Raw genomic sequence first — 22,432 nt, 5'->3', positions numbered from 1 at the left:
GGAGGACACAAATCCGGCGTCGATAAACCGACGCTGGGTGGAAGGCCGGTGTTAAAATACTGACAACCGGTATCCCGATTGTTCGGACACCGGGAATCGGGATGCGCTACCGTCCTTCCACGTAAGATACCAAATATATTTGCATTGTTGAGATTTACTCTCAATTCTTTCCCATAAGATCTGATTTGTTGTTTAAAATGAAATGATCGTGTTCATCACTTCTACAGTTTTACAGAAAGTGATACACAGGGGTACATGTACTAAAGTGTGAGTTGTTTTTTTTTAGAAGTGGAGATGTTGCCATGGCAACCAATAATATTCTAGCTGATTGGTAGAATCTGATTGATTGCCACGGCCAACATCTCCACTCCTAAAAAAACTCACACTTTATTATTATTATTATTATTATTATCCTTTATTTATATGGCGCCACAAGGGTTCCGCAGCGCCCAATTACAGAGTACATAAACAAATAATCAAACAGGAAAACAGCAACTTACAGTTGATGACAGTATAGGACTAGTACAGGGTAAATAAACATAGTTACATCAGCAGACGACACTGGAATAAGTATCAGGTGGCAGAAGACTGCTGGATTTGGTGCAGTAAATATACCCGACTGTGAGAGATTTATGAACCTATTGTGTGTTTCTTTCTGGTTCTACTATGTCAACTTCTCTTTTGTTGTTATAGTATGAAAACCTATATAAAGCAACATGGCTATTAAAAAAATGAAAGAATTTTCCAGCTCTTCACGAAAAAAGCCAGATGCACCCCTACCTCGTTAGGCAGCGGAAGAGTCTTATCATTGCTGAGGCCTGTCCCGTTCTTTAGCTGAAAGCCTCTACAAGGGTTGAGCTTCTGTACAGAGTAGGTCGGATTGTACTCTCATCAAAACTTATGCCCTTGGCATAAAGGGATTCCAATGTTGACTTTCTCACACACTGCTGGTGAGGTTGGATACTGAAGTACCAGAGTGGTTTTGCCTTCAAGAGAAATTGCTGCTTTGAATCTTGTGGCTACATCGATGAAATCTCAGCTCTTTCCAGATCATGCAGGCTGTTACATTTGGACCCTCAACTGTGAACTGAAATTTGCTAGTTCAGCCATCCGCCATCTTTCTTGTCATCCTCGTTAGAACGTTCCATATAAGCCATCTCAATAGAGGTAATAGATGCTTACCGTAGTAGATTGAGTCACAATAGAGGTGTCACTAATGTTGGGCAATTAATGGGTTGACGTGGCACCTACTGAGCGCATTGTATGAATGCCACTGCCTGGCTCTCAACACATGCAAGTTTTATATAAAAACAAAAAAAAACTTTTACTTTTATTTAACAAATTAAATCAGCTTCACACCGCGACTCACACAGTGCTTATATTATTAACGCGGTGGCACTCACTTACTGACCATTATTGTAACACAGTGTTTCCCGAACACACTAAAGTCTTTTTTATTTCTTTATTTTTTTTTATTCAGAATTATTTCTTTCACACACTGCAGCAAATCACTGCATTTATATTATAGCAAGGGTGGCACACGCCAAAAACTTTTACAGGCACCAGTTTGCACCAATATATGGCAAATGCTGCCCTATTTTACTATTATGAGCTCTGGGCTGCCCTGTGGACAGTTACAACACCAGTGTGCACCAGTAAAGTATTAATGCTGCCCTGTATTAGGAGCTCTGGGCTGCACTGTGGGCAGTTACAGCACCAGTAAAGGATTAATGCTGCCCTGTATTAGGAGCTCTGGGTTGCACTGTGGGCAGTTACAGCACCAGTAAAGGGTTAATGCTGCCCTGTATTCATTGCCCTGGGCTGCACTGTAGGCAGTTGCAAAAAAACAACACTAGTATGCACCAAGGGTTAATGCTTCCCCTGTATGAGGAGCTTTGGGCAGCACCATGCGCAGTTATAGCAAATGTTACATTCCTCCTGAGAAGACGGAAGTATCGGGACATAACACAGGGAAAGTACATGTTTTTTCCGCCTTCCCGAAGCTTTGGTGTAAGTCTAAAACTCAGCGCACAAATTGAAGTGATAACCCTATGTTTATTAAGAGTCATTAGAACTTAATAGCAGATCTTAGTAGTGATAAATTGCTGTTTGTGTTTTCACTGCATCTGTATAAACTGGTATTTAGCTTAAAACATCAAGACATAATATGCTTCAGTAGCTAATCAGCACTCCGCACTGCGCATTTAACACAAAACGCAGCTGACTGGGAATTCTGACTCGGCTGTATAAGAAGCCCGCAGCTTCATGTCAGCTGTTCTGTGATCCAACTCAATGCAGATTAACTTGTACTGTAAGGCAGAACTGTGGCATCATGGCCAGCATTGTGACACCATGTCAACAGTTATGAAATGGTAAAATTCTACATTCCAAGCATGTTGACATTGCGACCATGTAGAAATTATGAATGTTGACAAAATATACCACACACACTCCTATTATGAAGCATTTTATGGCTGCCACATCTGGGTCAGCACAGTTGGAGGCGGTGCGGGGGTGTGGCATGGGAAAGGAGGCTGAGTTGTGAGTGTGGCTGTGTGATAGCGTCATAGTGGCTAAGATTATCTGCATTGTACAATGGGGGGTGGTTACGATGATGCAGCTCAGTGCAAATCGTGTAATCAGCCGCTGGGTGGTGGTTGCGGCTAGAGTCAGGAGGCTTGCCCACTCTTCCGGGCGGCCGGGAGCGCCACCAGATTTTCAGGACCCTCCTGTCTGTAGGCAAAGCTAGATTTTGGCTGGTGCCCCCTAGCACAGCCGCTAGTTCTGCAGGAGGTGCCTGGCATGAGTCAGCTGGCAGCTCTGCTAACGTCGGGTGCCTTTTGATTATGAAAATGCATCATATTATTTGCATTACTAGGCGCACAAGCAGCTTCTGCTGATTAAAATGGTATGTTGCATGTAGAAATGAGCGGGTTCGGTTCATCGAGATCTGAACCCCCCCGAACTTCACGTGGTTTACACGGGTCCGAGGCAGCCTCGTGTTCTTCCCACCTAACACGCAAAACCTGAACAGGAGAAAACGTCATCATCCCGCTGTCGGATTCGCGCGAGATTCGGATTCCATATAAAGAGCCGCGCGTCGCCGCCATTTTCACTCGTGCATTGCCGATTGAGCGGAGAGGACGTGGCTACGTTCTCTGCCTGAAAAGCACAATATCTGTGCTCAGTGTTTTGCATTGTGGTGACCACCACTATATAGTAGTATAGTACAGTAGGCCATTGCTGTATCTTGCAGCTTTGTGTCAGACTGTCACATTGGATACCCCTCCTGGGGTTGTAGACACAGACGCCCGTTCTTGGGCTGTAGACACCGACGCCCCTTCTTGGGCTGTAGACACAGACGCCCCTTCTTGGGCTGTAGACACAGACGCCCTTCCTTGGGCTGAGGAAAGTTCGGACACTAGGATCTGGTACTGTACCAGATATTTACCGACTGTTTGTGTCCCCTGACGTAGCCGGAGGATATCAGAGGAGGCTAAGGTCACACGACCTGGTTCATCAAAGATGCACCTGAAGGTTGCCACGAAGTCTGCATATGAAGAGAGCAGGGCATCAGACTTCTCCCATAGAGGTGATGCCCAATCGAGGGCGGAGCCACTGAGGAGGGAGATGATGTAAGCAACCTTTGTGCGGTCAGTTGGGAAACTGCCAGGCTGTAACTCGAAATATATCTCACACTGATTTAGGAAACCCCGACAGGCTTTTGGGGAACCATCAAACTTGGCAGGTGTCTGTAAATGGAGACAAGGAGCAGAAACGGGAATGGTGGGTGGGGATACCACCAAAGGTACTGCAGTCGGCACACTGGACGCCCCTGAACCACGGAGGGTTACTTGTATTCCATCCAGCCGAGAGGAGAGGTCCTGGAGACAGCGAATCACATGGCCCCGTGTAGCCCCCTGACGTTCAAGGCAAGCTGCAAGTTCTTGCATCGGCCTGGTCGCTTGGACCTGGTCTCCGGCCGGATCCATTAGGTCACTGCTTACTGTCACAACTGAGGGCTGGTGCTGACCAGGGGGAGCCTCAGTTGTAGGGGCTGAGGTATATGTGTACCTGGGAGGCAGTACAGGGTTCTTAGACAAGCAGGGAACCTTTAGAACAAATGCCCGAAGGCGTGACCAAGACAACGAAGGAAAGTTCAAAGGTTTATTAAACACAGTTCAGAGGAATACGGATGACTTGGTACAGGTAACAGGAATCACAGTTCAAAGAAATACTTGGGATCGATGACGGAACACCGATGGTGACTTGGAATCTATGACGGAACACCGATGGTTACTTTGGGATCGATGGCGGAACATCGATGGTTACTGGAGATCGATGGCGGAACACCGATGGAGACTTGGGATCGATGGCGGAACACCGATGGAGACTTGGGATCGATGGCAGAACACCGATGGTGACTTGGGATCGATGGCGGAACACCGATGGTTACTGGGGATCGATGGCGGAACACCGATGGTTACTGGCAGGGCAGAGCACCGCTGGAAGCTAGAAGCTGGAAGCCGGTCTCAGGTAACTGCCAGTCACAGGGAGCAATGTAGACACTGCAGAGTCAGGCTGTACAGCAGAGAAAGTCCATGGAAGAACTGCACACTGGAATCACTGAAGACAATTGAAGCACTGACAATCTTTCCAGCCCAGGAACAAGATATTTATACCAGCTGGGAAACAGGGATTGGCTGGCTGATTAAGCAGAGTCCAGAATGCAGCTGCTGGGTAATCAGGCCGAGAGCAGAGTACAGCTGATAGGCTGAAAAGTAACATGTGATGAAAACAAACATGGCTACGCCCATGTTTGAACTTGGAGGGAAAGACTGTTTGTAACCTGCATGTGAAACTTAACCCTGATGCTGCCAGAATCACAGTAAAGAGATTAGAAACAATGAGATGCAGCGTGCTGCACACAGACAGTGCAGATGGAATCCAGGCTTGGAACACTGGGACAGTCTCAGGAGACATTTGGAAGGTAAATACTGATAAGGAATTACCTGGATCGTGACAGCACCCCCTCCTTTAGGAGTGGCCCTAGGACACTTCTTATAAATTCTTTACCTGAACAAACGGAAGGATCTAGATTGAATCCTGATGAACTTGAACTGGCTGGAACCAGATGAGACTGTACTGGACCTATGGACGAGACCAGATTGAGTCCAGACAAACTTGAACCGGCTGAGACCGGCGGAGACTTTGGGCCGACGGATAGGACAGGATTGAGTTTGGAGACCGTTGAATCAGCTGGAACTGAAGTAGTCTTTGGACCTACGGATGGAACCGGATTGGGTCCAGAAAAGCTTGAACCGGCTGGGACCGGAGGAGTCTTTGGATTGACATTCGAATCAGCTGGAACTGAAGGAGTCTGAATCCGGTTAGAACCGGAATGAGTGGTATCTGAGTGTTCAGTTAGACCATCCTGGACCTGGTCCATGCTGGATGCCAACAGGGTGGTGCTCTCTGAAGACGGCAAACAGGAGTTCATAACTGCATCTGTAGCACAAAAATTTCCATCTGGGAACTTGGCTCTGGATACTTCCCTTGGGGCTGAAACTTTGGTGACCCCTCCTGGGGTTGACGAATCAGACACCTCTCTCAGGGTTGTTTTCTCCAGCACCCCTCCTGGGGCTGACAGATCAGAAACTCCTTTTTGAGAAGACTCATATGCCCCTACTAGAGCTTGAACATTGGATACCCCTCCTGGGGTTGTAGACACAGACGCCCGTTCTTGGGCAGTAGACTAGAGATGAGCGCCTGAAATTTTTCGGGTTTTGTGTTTTGGTTTTGGGTTCGGTTCCGCGGCCGTGTTTTGGGTTCGAACGCGTTTTGGCAAAACCTCACCGAATTTTTTTTGTCGGATTCGGGTGTGTTTTGGATTCGGGTGTTTTTTTCCAAAAACACTAAAAAACAGCTTAAATCATAGAATTTGGGGGTCATTTTGATCCCAAAGTATTATTAACCTCAAAAACCATAATTTACACTCATTTTCAGTCTATTCTGAATACCTCACACCTCACAATATTATTTTTAGTCCTAAAATTTGCACCGAGGTCGCTGTGTGAGTAAGATAAGCGACCCTAGTGGCCGACACAAACACCGGGCCCATCTAGGAGTGGCACTGCAGTGACGCAGGATGTCCCTTCCAAAAAACCCTCCCCAAACAGCACATGACGCAAAGAAAAAAAGAGGCGCAATGAGGTAGCTGTGTGAGTAAGATTAGCGACCCTAGTGGCCGACACAAACACCGGGCCCATCTAGGAGTGGCACTGCAGTGTCACGCAGGATGGCCCTTCCAAAAAACCCTCCCCAAACAGCACATGACGCAAAGAAAAAAAGAGGCGCAATGAGGTAGCTGACTGTGTGAGTAAGATTAGCGACCCTAGTGGCCGACACAAACACCGGGCCCATCTAGGAGTGGCACTGCAGTGTCACGCAGGATGTCCCTTCCAAAAAACCCTCCCCAAACAGCACATGACGCAAAGAAAAAAAGAGGCGCAATGAGGTAGCTGTGTGAGTAAGATTAGCGACCCTAGTGGCCGACACAAACACCGGGCCCATCTAGGAGTGGCACTGCAGTGTCACGCAGGATGTCCCTTCCAAAAAACCCTCCCCAAACAGCACATGACGCAAAGAAAAAAAGAGGCGCAATGAGGTAGCTGTGTGAGTAAGATTAGCGACCCTAGTGGCCGACACAAACACCGGGCCCATCTAGGAGTGGCACTGCAGTGTCACGCAGGATGTCCCTTCCAAAAAACCCTCCCCAAACAGCACATGACGCAAAGAAAAAAAGAGGCGCAATGAGGTAGCTGACTGTGTGAGTAAGATTAGCGACCCTAGTGGCCGACACAAACACCGGGCCCATCTAGGAGTGGCACTGCAGTGTCACGCAGGATGTCCCTTCCAAAAAACCCTCCCCAATCAGCACATGATGCAAAGAAAAAGAAAAGAAAAAAGAGGTGCAAGATGGAATTGTCCTTGGGCCCTCCCACCCACCCTTATGTTGTATAAACAAAACAGGACATGCACACTTTAACCAACCCATCATTTCAGTGACAGGGTCTGCCACACGACTGTGACTGATATGACGGGTTGGTTTGGACCCCCCCCAAAAAAGAAGCAATTAATCTCTCCTTGCACAAACTGGCTCTACAGAGGCAAGATGTCCACCTCATCTTCACCCTCCGATATATCACCGTGTACATCCCCCTCCTCACAGATTATCAATTCGTCCCCACTGGAATCCACCATCTCAGCTCCCTGTGTACTTTGTGGAGGCAATTGCTGCTGGTCAATGTCTCCGCGGAGGAATTGATTATAATTCATTTTAATGAACATCATCTTCTCCACATTTTCTGGATGTAACCTCGTACGCCGATTGCTGACAAGGTGAGCGGCGGCACTAAACACTCTTTCGGAGTACACACTTGTGGGAGGGCAACTTAGGTAGAATAAAGCCAGTTTGTGCAAGGGCCTCCAAATTGCCTCTTTTTCCTGCCAGTATAAGTACGGACTGTGTGACGTGCCTACTTGGATGCGGTCACTCATATAATCCTCCACCATTCTATCAATGTTGAGAGAATCATATGCAGTGACAGTAGACGACATGTCCGTAATCGTTGTCAGGTCCTTCAGTCCGGACCAGATGTCAGCATCAGCAGTCGCTCCAGACTGCCCTGCATCACCGCCAGCGGGTGGGCTCGGAATTCTGAGCCTTTTCCTCGCACCCCCAGTTGCGGGAGAATGTGAAGGAGGAGATGTTGACAGGTCGCGTTCCGCTTGACTTGACAATTTTGTCACCAGCAGGTCTTTCAACCCCAGCAGACCTGTGTCTGCCGGAAAGAGAGATCCAAGGTAGGCTTTAAATCTAGGATCGAGCACGGTGGCCAAAATGTAGTGCTCTGATTTCAACAGATTGACCACCCGTGAATCCTTGTTAAGCGAATTAAGGGCTGCATCCACAAGTCCCACATGCCTAGCGGAATCGCTCCGTGTTAGCTCCTCCTTCAATGCCTCCAGCTTCTTCTGCAAAAGCCTGATGAGGGGAATGACCTGACTCAGGCTGGCAGTGTCTGAACTGACTTCACGTGTGGCAAGTTCAAAGGGCATCAGAACCTTGCACAACGTTGAAATCATTCTCCACTGCACTTGAGACAGGTGCATTCCACCTACTATATCGTGCTCAATTGTATAGGCTTGAATGGCCTTTTGCTGCTCCTCCAACCTCTGAAGCATATAGAGGGTTGAATTCCACCTCGTTACCACTTCTTGCTTCAGATGATGGCAGGGCAGGTTCAGTAGTTTTTGGTGGTGCTCCAGTTTTCTGTACGTGGTGCCTGTACGCCGAAAGTGTCCCGCAATTCTTCTGGCCACCGACAGCATCTCTTGCACGCCCCTGTCGTTTTTTAAAAAATTCTGCACCACCAAATTCAAGGTATGTGCAAAACATGGGACGTGCTGGAATTGGCCCAGATTTAATGCACACACAATATTGCTGGCGTTGTCCGATGCCACAAATCCACAGGAGAGTCCAATTGGGGTAAGCCATTCCGCGATGATCTTCCTCAGTTGCCGTAAGAGGTTTTCAGCTGTGTGCGTATTCTGGAAAGCGGTGATACAAAGCGTAGCCTGCCTAGGAAAGAGTTGGCGTTTGCGAGATGCTGCTACTGGTGCCGCCGCTGCTGTTCTTGCGGCGGGAGTCCATACATCTACCCAGTGGGCTGTCACAGTCATATAGTCCTGACCCTGCCCTGCTCCACTTGTCCACATGTCCGTGGTTAAGTGGACATTGGGTACAGCTGCATTTTTTAGGACACTGGTGACTCTTTTTCTGAGGTCTGTGTAAATTTTCGGTATCGCCTGCCTAGAGAAATGGAACCTAGATGGTATTTGGTACCGGGGACACAGTACCTCCAACAAGTCTCTAGTTGGCTCTGCAGTAATGATGGATACCGGAACCACGTTTCTCACCACCCAGGATGCCAAGGCCTCAGTTATCCGCTTTGCAGTAGGATGACTGCTGTGATATTTCATCTTCCTCGCAAAGGACTGTTGAACAGTCAATTGCTTACTGGAAGTAGTACAAGTGGGCTTACGACTTCCCCTCTGGGATGACCATCGACTCCCAGCGGCAACAACAGCAGCGCCAGCAGCAGTAGGCGTTACACGCAAGGATGCATCGGAGGAATCCCAGGCAGGAGAGGACTCGTCAGAATTGCCAGTGACATGGCCTGCAGGACTATTGGCATTCCTGGGGAAGGAGGAAATTGACACTGAGGGAGTTGGTGGGGTGGTTTGCGTGAGCTTGGTTACAAGAGGAAGGGATTTACTGGTCAGTGGACTGCTTCCGCTGTCACCCAAAGTTTTTGAACTTGTCACTGACTTATTATGAATGCGCTGCAGGTGACGTATAAGGGAGGATGTTCCGAGGTGGTTAACGTCCTTACCCCTACTTATTACAGCTTGACAAAGGGAACACACGGCTTGACACCTGTTGTCCGCATTTCTGGTGAAATACCTCCACACCGAAGAGCTGATTTTTTTGGTATTTTCACCTGGCATGTCAACGGCCATATTCCTCCCACGGACAACAGGTGTCTCCCCGGGTGCCTGACTTAAACAAACCACCTCACCATCAGAATCCTCCTGGTCAATTTCCTCCCCAGCGCCAGCAACACCCATATCCTCCTCATCCTGGTGTACTTCAACACTGACATCTTCAATCTGACTATCAGGAACTGGACTGCGGGTGCTCCTTCCAGCACTTGCAGGGGGCGTGTAAATGGTGGAAGGCGCATGCTCTTCACGTCCAGTGTTGGGAAGGTCAGGCATCGCAACCGACACAATTGGACTCTCCTTGTGGATTTGGGATTTCGAAGAATGCACAGTTCTTTGCTGTGCTGCTTTTGCCAGCTTGAGTCTTTTCATTTTTCTAGCGAGAGGCTGAGTGCTTCCATCCTCATGTGAAGCTGAACCACTAGCCATGAACATAGGCCAGGGCCTCAGCCGTTCCTTGCCACTCCGTGTGGTAAATGGCATATTGGCAAGTTTACGCTTCTCCTCCGACAATTTTATTTTAGGTTTTGGAGTCCTTTTTTTACTGATATTTGGTGTTTTGGATTTGACATGCTCTGTACTATGACATTGGGCATCGGCCTTGGCAGACGACGTTGCAGGCATTTCATCGTCTCGGCCATGACTAGTGGCAGCAGCTTCAGCACGAGGTGGAAGTGGATCTTGATCTTTCCCTAATTTTGGAACCTCAACATTTTTGTTCTCCATATTTTAATAGGCACAACTAAAAGGCACCTCAGGTAAACAATGGAGATGGATGGATTGGATACTAATATACAATTATGGACGGGCTGCCGAGTGCCGACACAGAGGTAGCCACAGCCGTGAACTACCGCACTGTACTGTGTCTGCTGCTAATATATAGACTGGTTGATAAAGAGATAGTATACTCGTAACTAGTATGTATGTATAAAGAAAGAAAAAAAAACCACGGTTAGGTGGTATATACAATTATGGACGGGCTGCCGAGTGCCGACACAGAGGTAGCCACAGCCGTGAACTACCGCACTGTACTGTGTCTGCTGCTAATATAGACTGGTTGATAAAGAGATAGTATACTCGTAACTAGTATGTATGTATAAAGAAAGAAAAAAAAAACACGGTTAGGTGGTATATACAATTATGGACGGGCTGCCGAGTGCCGACACAGAGGTAGCCACAGCCGTGAACTACCGCACTGTACTGTGTCTGCTGCTAATATATAGACTGGTTGATAAAGAGATAGTATACTCGTAACTAGTATGTATGTATAAAGAAAGAAAAAAAAACCACGGTTAGGTGGTATATACAATTATGGACGGGCTGCCGAGTGCCGACACAGAGGTAGCCACAGCCGTGAACTACCGCACTGTACTGTGTCTGCTGCTAATATAGACTGGTTGATAAAGAGATAGTATACTCGTAACTAGTATGTATGTATAAAGAAAGAAAAAAAAACCACGGTTAGGTGGTATATACAATTATGGACGGGCTGCCGAGTGCCGACACAGAGGTAGCCACAGCCGTGAACTACCGCACTGTACTGTGTCTACTGCTAATATATAGACTGGTTGATAAAGAGATAGTATACTCGTAACTAGTATGTATGTATAAAGAAAGAAAAAAAAACCACGGTTAGGTGGTATATACAATTATGGACGGGCTGCCGAGTGCCGACACAGAGGTAGCCACAGCCGTGAACTACCGCACTGTACTGTGTCTGCTGCTAATATATAGACTGGTTGATAAAGAGATAGTATACTCGTAACTAGTATGTATGTATAAAGAAAGAAAAAAAAACCACGGTTAGGTGGTATATACAATTATGGACGGGCTGCCGAGTGCCGACACAGAGGTAGCCACAGCCGTGAACTACCGCACTGTACTGTGTCTGCTGCTAATATAGACTGGTTGATAAAGAGATAGTATACTCGTAACTAGTATGTATGTATAAAGAAAGAAAAAAAAACCACGGTTAGGTGGTATATACAATTATGGACGGGCTGCCGAGTGCCGACACAGAGGTAGCCACAGCCGTGAACTACCGCACTGTACTGTGTCTGCTGCTAATATATAGACTGGTTGATAAAGAGATAGTATACTCGTAACTAGTATGTATGTATAAAGAAAGAAAAAAAAACCACGGTTAGGTGGTATATACAATTATGGACGGGCTGCCGAGTGCCGACACAGAGGTAGCCACAGCCGTGAACTACCGCACTGTACTGTGTCTGCTGCTAATATATAGACTGGTTGATAAAGAGATAGTATACTCGTAACTAGTATGTATGTATAAAGAAAGAAAAAAAAACCACGGTTAGGTGGTATATACAATTATGGACGGGCTGCCGAGTGCCGACACAGAGGTAGCCACAGCCGTGAACTACCGCACTGTACTGTGTCTGCTGCTAATATAGACTGGTTGATAAAGAGATAGTATACTCGTAACTAGTATGTATGTATAAAGAAAAAAAAAAAAACCACGGTTAGGTGGTATATACAATTATGGACGGGCTGCCGAGTGCCGACACAGAGGTAGCCACAGCCGTGAACTACCGCACTGTACTGTGTCTGCTGCTAATATATAGACTGGTTGATAAAGAGATAGTATACTCGTAACTAGTATGTATGTATAAAGAAAGAAAAAAAAACCACGGTTAGGTGGTATATACAATTATGGACGGGCTGCCGAGTGCCGACACAGAGGTAGCCACAGCCATGAACTACCGCACTGTACTGTGTCTGCTGCTAATATATAGACTGGTTGATAAAGAGATAGTATACTCGTAACTAGTATGTATGTATAAAGAAAGAAAAAAAAACCACGGTTAGGTGGTATATACAATTATGGACGGGCTGCCGAGTGCCGACACAGAGGTAGCCACAGCCGTGAACTACCGCACTGTACTGTGTCTGCTGCTAATATAGACTGGTTGATAAAGAGATAGTATACTACTAATATTATATACTGGTGGTCAGGTCACTGGTCACTAGTCACACTGGCAGTGGCACTCCTGCAGCAAAAGTGTGCACTGTTTAATTTTAATATAATATTATGTACTCCTGGCTCCTGCTATAACCTATAACTGGCACTGCAGTAGTGCTCCCCAGTCTCCCCCACAATTATAAGCTGTGTGAGCTGAGCAGTCAGACAGATATATAATATATATAGATGATGCAGCACACTGGCCTGAGCCTGAGCAGTGCACACAGATATGGTATGTGACTGACTGAGTCACTGTGTGTATCGCTTTTTTCAGGCAGAGAACGGATATATTAAATAAACTGCACTGTGTGTCTGGTGGTCACTCACTATATAATATATTATGTACTCCTGGCTCCTGCTATAACCTATAACTGGCACTGCAGTAGTGCTCCCCAGTCTCCCCCACAATTATAAGCTGTGTGAGCTGAGCAGTCAGACAGATATATATAATATTATATATAGATAATAGATGATGCAGCACACTGGCCTGAGCCTGAGCAGTGCACACAGATATGGTATGTGACTGAGTCACTGTGTGCTGTGTATCGCTTTTTTCAGGCAGAGAACGGATTATATTATGTACTCCTGGCTCCTGCTATAACCTATAACTGGCACTGCAGTAGTGCTCCCCAGTCTCCCCCACAATTATAAGCTGTGTGAGCTGAGCAGTCAGACAGATATATATAATATTATATATAGATAATAGATGATGCAGCACACTGGCCTGAGCCTGAGCAGTGCACACAGATATGGTATGTGACTGAGTCACTGTGTGCTGTGTATCGCTTTTTTCAGGCAGAGAACGGATTATAAATAAAAGTGGTGGTCACTGGTCACTATCAGCAAAACTCTGCACTGTACACTACTGAGTACTCCTAATGCTCCCCAAAATTAGTAAATCAAGTGTCTCTCTAATCTATTCTAATTCTAAACGGAGAGGACGCCAGCCACGTCCTCTCCCTATCAATCTCAATGCACGTGTGAAAATGGCGGCGACGCGCGGCTCCTTATATAGAATCCGAGTCTCGCGATAGAATCCGAGCCTCGCGAGAATCCGACAGCGTCATGATGACGTTCGGGCGCGCTCGGGTTAACCGAGCAAGGCGGGAAGATCCGAGTCGCTCGGACCCGTGAAAAAAAACATGAAGTTCTGGCGGGTTCGGATTCAGAGAAACCGAACCCGCTCATCTCTACTGTAGACACAGACGCCCCTTCTTGGGCTGTAGACACAGACGCCCCTTCTTGGGCTGTAGACACAGACGCCCTTCCTTGGGCTGAGGAAAGTTCGGACACTAGGATCTGGTACTGTACCAGATATTTACCGACTGTTTGTGTCCCCTGACGTAGCCGGAGGATATCAGAGGAGGCTGAGGTCACACGACCTGGTTCATCAAAGATGCACCTGAAGGTTGCCACGAAGTCTGCATATGAAGAGAGCAGGGCATCAGACTTCTCCCATAGAGGTGATGCCCAATCGAGGGCGGAGCCACTGAGGAGGGAGATGATGTAAGCAACCTTTGTGCGGTCAGTTGGGAAACTGCCAGGCTGTAACTCGAAATATATCTCACACTGATTTAGGAAACCCCGACAGGCTTTTGGGGAACCATCAAACTTGGCAGGTGTCTGTAAATGGAGACAAGGAGCAGAAACGGGAATGGTGGGTGGGGATACCACCAAAGGTACTGCAGTCGGCACACTGGATGCCCCTGAACCACGTAGGGTTACTTGTATTCCATTCAGCCAAGAGGAGAGGTCCTGGAGACAGCGAATCACATGGCCCCGTGTAGCCCCCTGACGTTCAAGGCAAGCTGCAAGTTCTTGCATCGGCCTGGTCGCTTGGACCTGGTCTCCGGCCGGATCCATTAGGTCAGTGCTTACTGTCACAACTGAGGGCTGGTGCTGACCAGGGGGAGCCTCAGTTGTAGGGGCTGAGGTATATGTGTACCTGGGAGGCAGTACAGGGTTCTTAGACAAGCAGGGAACCTTTAGAACAAATGCCCGAAGGCGTGACCAAGACAACGAAGGAAAGTTCAAAGGTTTATTAAACACAGTTCAGAGGAATACGGATGACTTGGTACAGGTAACAGGAATCACAGTTCAAAGAAATACTTGGGATCGATGACGGAACACCGATGGTGACTTGGAATCTATGACGGAACACCGATGGTTACTTTGGGATCGATGGCGGAACATCGATGGTTACTGGAGATCGATGGCGGAACACCGATGGAGACTTGGGATCGATGGCGGAACACCGATGGAGACTTGGGATCGATGGCGGAACACCGATGGTGGCTTGGGATCGATGGCGGAACACCGATGGTTACTGGGGATCGATGGCGGAACACCGATGGTTACTGGCAGGGCAGAGCACCGCTGGAAGCTAGAAGCTGGAAGCCGGTCTCAGGTAACTGCCAGTCACAGGGAGCAATGTAGACACTGCAGAGTCAGGCTGTACAGCAGAGAAAGTCCATGGAAGAACTGCACACTGGAATCACTGAAGACAATTGAAGCACTGACAATCTTTCCAGCCCAGGAACAAGATATTTATACCAGCTGGGAAACAGGGATTGGCTGGCTGATTAAGCAGAGTCCAGAATGCAGCTGCTGGGTAATCAGGCCGAGAGCAGAGTACAGCTGATAGGCTGAAAAGTAACATGTGATGAAAACAAACATGGCTGCGCCCATGTTTGAACTTGGAGGGAAAGACTGTTTGTAACTTGCATGTGAAACTTAACCCTGATGCTGCCAGAATCACAGTAAAGAGATTAGAAACAATGAGATGCAGCGTGCTGCACACAGACAGTGCAGATGGAATCCAGGCTTGGAACACTGGGACAGTCTCAGGAGACATTTGGAAGGTAAATACTGATAAGGAATTACCTGGATCGTGACAGCACCCCCTCCTTTAGGAGTGGCCCCAGGACACTTCTTATAAATTCTTTACCTGAACAAACGGAAGGATCTAGATTGAATCCTGATGAACTTGAACTGGCTGGAACCAGATGAGACTGTACTGGACCTATGGACGAGACCAGATTGAGTCCAGACAAACTTGAACCGGCTGAGACCGGCGGAGACTTTGGGCCGACGGATAGGACAGGATTGAGTTTGGAGACCGTTGAATCAGCTGGAACTGAAGTAGTCTTTGGACCTACGGATGGAACCGGATTGGGTCCAGAAAAGCTTGAACCGGCTGGGACCGGAGGAGTCTTTGGATTGACATTCGAATCAGCTGGAACTGAAGGAGTCTGAATCCGGTTAGAACCGGAATGAGTGGTATCTGAGTGTTCAGTTAGACCATCCTGGACCTGGTCCATGCTGGATGCCAACAGGGTGGTGCTCTCTGAAGACGGCAAACAGGAGTTCATAACTGCATCTGTAGCACAAAAATTTCCATCTGGGAACTTGGCTCTGGATACTTCCCTTGGGGCTGAAACTTTGGTGACCCCTCCTGGGGTTGACGAATCAGACACCTCTCTCAGGGTTGTTTTCTCCAGCACCCCTCCTGGGGCTGACAGATCAGAAACTCCTTTTTGAGAAGACTCATATGCCCCTACTAGAGCTTGAACATTGGATACCCCTCCTGGGGTTGTAGACACAGACGCCCGTTCTTGGGCTGTAGACACAGACGCCCCTTCTTGGGCTGTAGACACAGACGCCCCTTCTTGGGCTGTAGACACAGACGCCCTTCCTTGGGCTGAGGAAAGTTCGGACACTAGGATCTGGTACTGTACCAGATATTTACCGACTGTTTGTGTCCCCTGACGTAGCCGGAGGATATCAGAGGAGGCTGAGGTCACACGACCTGGTTCATCAAAGATGCACCTGAAGGTTGCCACGAAGTCTGCATATGAAGAGAGCAGGGCATCAGACTTCTCCCATAGAGGTGATGCCCAATCGAGGGCGGAGCCACTGAGGTGGGAGATGATGTAAGCAACCTTTGTGCGGTCAGTTGGGAAACTGCCAGGCTGTAACTCGAAATATATCTCACACTGATTTAGGAAACCCCGACAGGCTTTTGGGGAACCATCAAACTTGGCAGGTGTCTGTAAATGGAGACAAGGAGCAGAAACGGGAATGGTGGGTGGGGATACCACCAAAGGTACTGCAGTCGGCACACTGGACGCCCCTGAACCACGGAGGGTTACTTGTATTCCATTCAGCCGAGAGGAGAGGTCCTGGAGACAGCGAATCACATGGCCCCGTGTAGCCCCCTGACGTTCAAGGCAAGCTGCAAGTTCTTGCATCGGCCTGGTCGCTTGGACCTGGTCTCCGGCCGGATCCATTAGGTCAGTGCTTACTGTCACAACTGAGGGCTTGTGCTGACCAGGGGGAGCCTCAGTTGTAGGGGCTGAGGTATATGTGTACCTGGGAGGCAGTACAGGGTTCTTAGACAAGCAGGGAACCTTTAGAACAAATGCCCGAAGGCGTGACCAAGACAACGAAGGAAAGTTCAAAGGTTTATTAAACACAGTTCAGAGGAATACGGATGACTTGGTACAGGTAACAGGAATCACAGTTCAAAGAAATACTTGGGATCGATGACGGAACACCGATGGTGACTTGGAATCTATGACGGAACACCGATGGTTACTTTGGGATCGATGGCGGAACATCGATGGTTACTGGAGATCGATGGCGGAACACCGATGGAGACTTGGGATCGATGGCGGAACACCGATGGAGACTTGGGATCGATGGCGGAACACCGATGGTGGCTTGGGATCGATGGCGGAACACCGATGGTTACTGGGGATCGATGGCGGAACACCGATGGTTACTGGCAGGGCAGAGCACCGCTGGAAGCTAGAAGCTGGAAGCCGGTCTCAGGTAACTGCCAGTCACAGGGAGCAATGTAGACACTGCAGAGTCAGGCTGTACAGCAGAGAAAGTCCATGGAAGAACTGCACACTGGAATCACTGAAGACAATTGAAGCACTGACAATCTTTCCAGCCCAGGAACAAGATATTTATACCAGCTGGGAAACAGGGATTGGCTGGCTGATTAAGCAGAGTCCAGAATGCAGCTGCTGGGTAATCAGGCCGAGAGCAGAGTACAGCTGATAGGCTGAAAAGTAACATGTGATGAAAACAAACATGGCTGCGCCCATGTTTGAACTTGGAGGGAAAGACTGTTTGTAACTTGCATGTGAAACTTAACCCTGATGCTGCCAGAATCACAGTAAAGAGATTAGAAACAATGAGATGCAGCGTGCTGCACACAGACAGTGCAGATGGAATCCAGGCTTGGAACACTGGGACAGTCTCAGGAGACATTTGGAAGGTAAATACTGATAAGGAATTACCTGGATCGTGACACAGACTCAGTTATATTCTCCTGATCAGTGCTCAATTTCTGCTGCATTCTTGTGACCAGTATATAGTTGTACAGTGCTGCATTGTGATGACCACCAGTATATAGTAGTACAGTACAGTAGGCCATTGCTGTATCTTGTTGCTCTGTGTCACTTCTATTCTCCTGATCAGTGCTCAATATCTGTGCTGTATTGTGGTGACCACCAGTATATAGTAGTACAGTGCTGCATTGTGATGACCACCAGTATATAGTAGTACAGTACAGTAGGCCATTGCTGTATCTTGTTGCTCTGTGTCACTTCTATTCTCCTGATCAGTGCTCAATATCTGCTGTATTGTGGTCACCACCAGTATATAGTAGTACAGTGCTGCATTGTGGTGACCACCAGTATATAGTAGTACAGTACAGTAGGCCATTGCTGTATCTCGCAGCTCCGTGTCAGACTCAGTTCTATTCTCCTGATCAGTGCTCAATATCTGTGCTGCATTGTGGTGACCACCAGTATATAGTAGTACAGTGCTGCATTGTGGTGACCACCAGTATATAGTAGTACAGTACAGTAGGCCATTTCTGTATCTTGCAGCTCCGTGTCAGACTAAGTTCTAGTATCCTGATCAGTGCTTAATATCTGATGCATTGTGGTGACCAACAGTATATAGTCGTACAGTGCTGCATTGTGGTGACCACCAGTATATAGTAGTACAGTACAGTAGTCCATTTCTGTATCTTGCAGCTCCGTGTCAGACTCAGTTCTATTCTCCTGATCAGTGCTCAATATCTGTGCTGCATTGTGGTGACCACCAGTATATAGCAGTACAGTGCTGCATTGTGGTGACCACCAGTATATAGTAGTACAGTACAGTAGGCCATTGCTGTATCTTGTTGCTCTGTGTCACTTCTATTCTCCTGATCAGTGCTCAATATATGTGCTGCATTGCTGTGACCAGTAAATAGTAGTACAGTGCTGCATTGTGGTGACCACCAGTATATAGTTGTACAGTACAGTAGGCCATCGCTGTATCTTGCTGCTCTGTGTCACTTCTATTCTCCTGATCTGTGCTCAATATCTGCAGCATTGTGGTGACCACCAGTATATAGTAGTAAAGTGCTGCATTGTGGTGACCACCAGTTATAATAGTACAGTACAGTAGTCCATTGCTGTATCTTGCAGCTCCGTGTCAGACTTAGTTCTATTCTCCTGATCAGTGCTCAATATCTGCTGCATTGTCGTGACCAGTATATAGTAGTACAGTGCTGCATTGTGGTGACCACCAGTATATAGTAGTACAGTAGGCCATTGCTGTATCTTGCTGCTCTGTCACTTCTATTCTCCTGATCATTTCTCAATATCTGCTGCATTGTGGTGACTACCAGTATATAGTAGTACAGTGCTGCATTGTGGTGACCACCAGTATATAGTAGTACAGTAGAGTAGTCCATTGCTGTATCTTGTAGCTCCGTGTCAGACTCAGTTCTATTCTCCTGATTAGTGCTCAATATCTGCTGCATTGTTGTGACCAGTATATAGTAGTACAGTGCTGCATTGTGGTGACCACCAGTATATAGTAGTACAGTACAGTAGTCCATTGCTGTATCTTGCAGCTCCATGTCACTTCTAGTATCCTGAACAGTGCTTAATATCTGTGCTCAGTGTCAGTGCTGCATTGTGGTGACTAAAAGGCCAGTGTCTTGTGCTGAGTCTTGCTGCTGTAGGGTGCTGTGGTAGTATCCTGTCACTGTGCATCTAGTGGTATCTAATTCCAGACATTACTGCCGTCTAATTCCAGATATATTACTGGCATATAATTTCACACATTAAAAAATGGAGAACAAATATGTGGAGGGTAAAATAGGGAAAGATCAAGATCCACTTCCACCTAGTGCTGAAGCTGCTGCCACTAGTCATGGCAGAGATGATGAAATGCCATCAACGTCGTCTGCCAAGGCCGATGCCCAATGTCATAGTAGAGAGTATGTAAAATCCAAAAAACAATAGTTCAGTAAAATGACCCAAAAATCTAAATTAAAAGCGTCTGAGGAGAAGCGTAAACTTGCCAATATACCATTTACGACACGGAGTGGCAAGGAACGGCTAAGGCCCTCTCCTATGTTCCTCATGACTAGTGGGTCAGATTCACATGAGGATAAAAGCACTCATCCTTCCGCTAGAAAAATGAAAAGAGTTAAGCTGGCAAAAGCACAGCAAAGAACTGTGCATTCTTCTAAATCACAAATCCCCAAGGAGAGTCCAATTGTGTCGGTTGCAATGCCTGACCTTCCCAACACTGGACGGGAAGAGGTGGCTCCTTCCACCATTTGCACGCCCCCTGCAAGTGCTGGAAGGAGCACCCACAGTCCAGTTTCTGATATTCAGATTGAAGAAGTCACTGTTGAAGTAAACCAGGATGAGGATATGGGTGTTGCCGGCGCTGAGGGGGAAATTGAACAGGAGGATTCTGATGGAGAGGTGGTTTGTTTAAGTCAGGCACCCGGGGATACATCTGTTGTCCATGGGATGAATAAGGCCATTGACGTGCCTGGTCAAAATACCAAAAAAATCACCTCTTCGGTGTGGAATTATTTCAACAGAAATGCAGACAACTGGTGTCAAGCCGTGTGTTGCCTTTGTCAAGCTGTAATAAGTAGGGGTAAGGACGTTAACCACCTAGGAATATCCTCTCTTATACGTCACCTGGAGCGCATTCATCAGAAGTCATTGACAAGTTCAAAAACTTTGGGTGACAGCGGAAGCAGTCCACTGACAACTAAATCCCTTCTTCCTCTTGTACCCAAGCTCCTGCAAACCACACCACCAACTCCCTCAGTGTCAATTTCCTCCTTACACAGGAACGCCAATAGTCCTGCAGGCCATGTCACTGTCAAGTCTGACGAGTCCTCTCCTAACTGGGATTCCTCCGATGGATCCTTGAATGTAACGCCTACTGCTGCTGGCGCTGCTGTTGTTGCTGCTGGGAGTCGATCATCATCCCAGAGGGGAAGTCGGAAGACCACTTGTAGTACTTCCAGTAAGCAACTGACTGTCCAACAGTCCTTTGCGAGGAAGATGAAATATCACAGCAGTCATCCTGTTGCAAATCGGATAACTCAGGCCTTGACAGCTGTGATGGTATTAGCAGGGCCGAAACTAGGGGGGGCCTAGGGGGGCAGGTGACCTGGGCGCCGGATTGGAGGGGGCGCCGAGACCCCCAAACACCGCCGCGGCACTTTTAAACCCCCTTCTCCCGAGTGCCCAGCTCGGGGGGCGGGGTTTCGCGGAATGACGCGATTGCGTCGTGACGTCACGGCGCAAACGCGTCATTCAACGAAACCCCGCCGGAGGAGGGAGAACTGAAGGGGGAGCCCGGAGCCGCGCAGACGAGGAGGGAGAGGCGGCTGAAGAGCGGCGAGAACCGCTTCAAATGTAAGTCAGCCCCTCTCCCTTCCTCTCTCTCTCTCTCTCTCCCTCCCTCTCCCCACCACCTGCCGTAATGTTTAAAATGGGGACCTGTGCCTGCGTACTGTGTAAAATGGGGACCTGTGCCTGCGTACTGTGTAAAATGGGGACCTGTGCCAGCGTACTGTGTAAAATGGGGACCTGTGCCAGCGTACTGTGTAAAATGGGGACCTGTGCCAGCATACTGTGTAAAATGGGGACCTGTGCCAGCGTACTGTGTAAAATGGGGACCTGTGCCAGCGTACTGTGTAAAATGGGGACCTGTGCCTGCGTACTGTGTAAAATGGGGACCTGTGCCAGCGTAATGTGTAAAATGGGGACCTGTGCCAGCGTACTGTGTAAAATGGGGACCTGTGCCTGCGTACTGTGTAAAATGGGGACCTGTGCCAGCGTACTGTGTAAAATGGGGACCTGTGCCAGCGTACTGTGTAAAATGGGGACCTGTGCCAGCGTACTGTGTAAAATGGGGACCTGTGCCTGCGTACTGTGTAAAATGGGGACCTGTGCCAGCGTAATGTGTAAAATGGGGACCTGTGCCAGCGTACTGTGTAAAATGGGGACCTGTGCCTGCGTACTGTGTAAAATGGGGACCTGTGCCAGCGTACTGTGTAAAATGGGGACCTGTGCCAGCGTACTGTGTAAAATGGGGACCTGTGCCAGCGTACTGTGTAAAATGGGGACCTGTGCCAGCGTACTGTGTAAAATGGGGACCTGTGCCAGCGTACTGTGTAAAATGGGGACCTGTGCCAGCGTACTGTGTAAAATGGGGACCTGTGCCAGCGTACTGTGTAAAATGGGGACCTGTGCCAGCGTACTGTGTAAAATGGGGACCTGTGCCTGCGTACTGTGTAAAATGGGGACCTGTGCCTGCGTACTGTGTAAAATGGGGACCTGTGCCAGCGTACTGTGTAAAATGGGGACCTGTGCCAGCGTACTGTGTAAAATGGGGACCTGTGCCAGCGTAATGTGTAAAATGGGGACCTGTGCCAGCGTACTGTGTAAAATGGGGACCTGTGCCAGCGTACTGTGTAAAATGGGGACCTGTGCCAGCGTACTGTGTAAAATGGGGACCTGTGCCAGCGTACTGTGTAAAATGGGGACACTAGCC

Source organism: Pseudophryne corroboree, chromosome 5, assembly GCF_028390025.1.
Source record: "Pseudophryne corroboree isolate aPseCor3 chromosome 5, aPseCor3.hap2, whole genome shotgun sequence".
Taxonomy (NCBI): Eukaryota; Metazoa; Chordata; class Amphibia; order Anura; family Myobatrachidae; genus Pseudophryne; species Pseudophryne corroboree.
The sequence above is the reverse complement of the archived record's forward strand: the minus strand, read 5'-3'. Positions refer to the sequence as shown.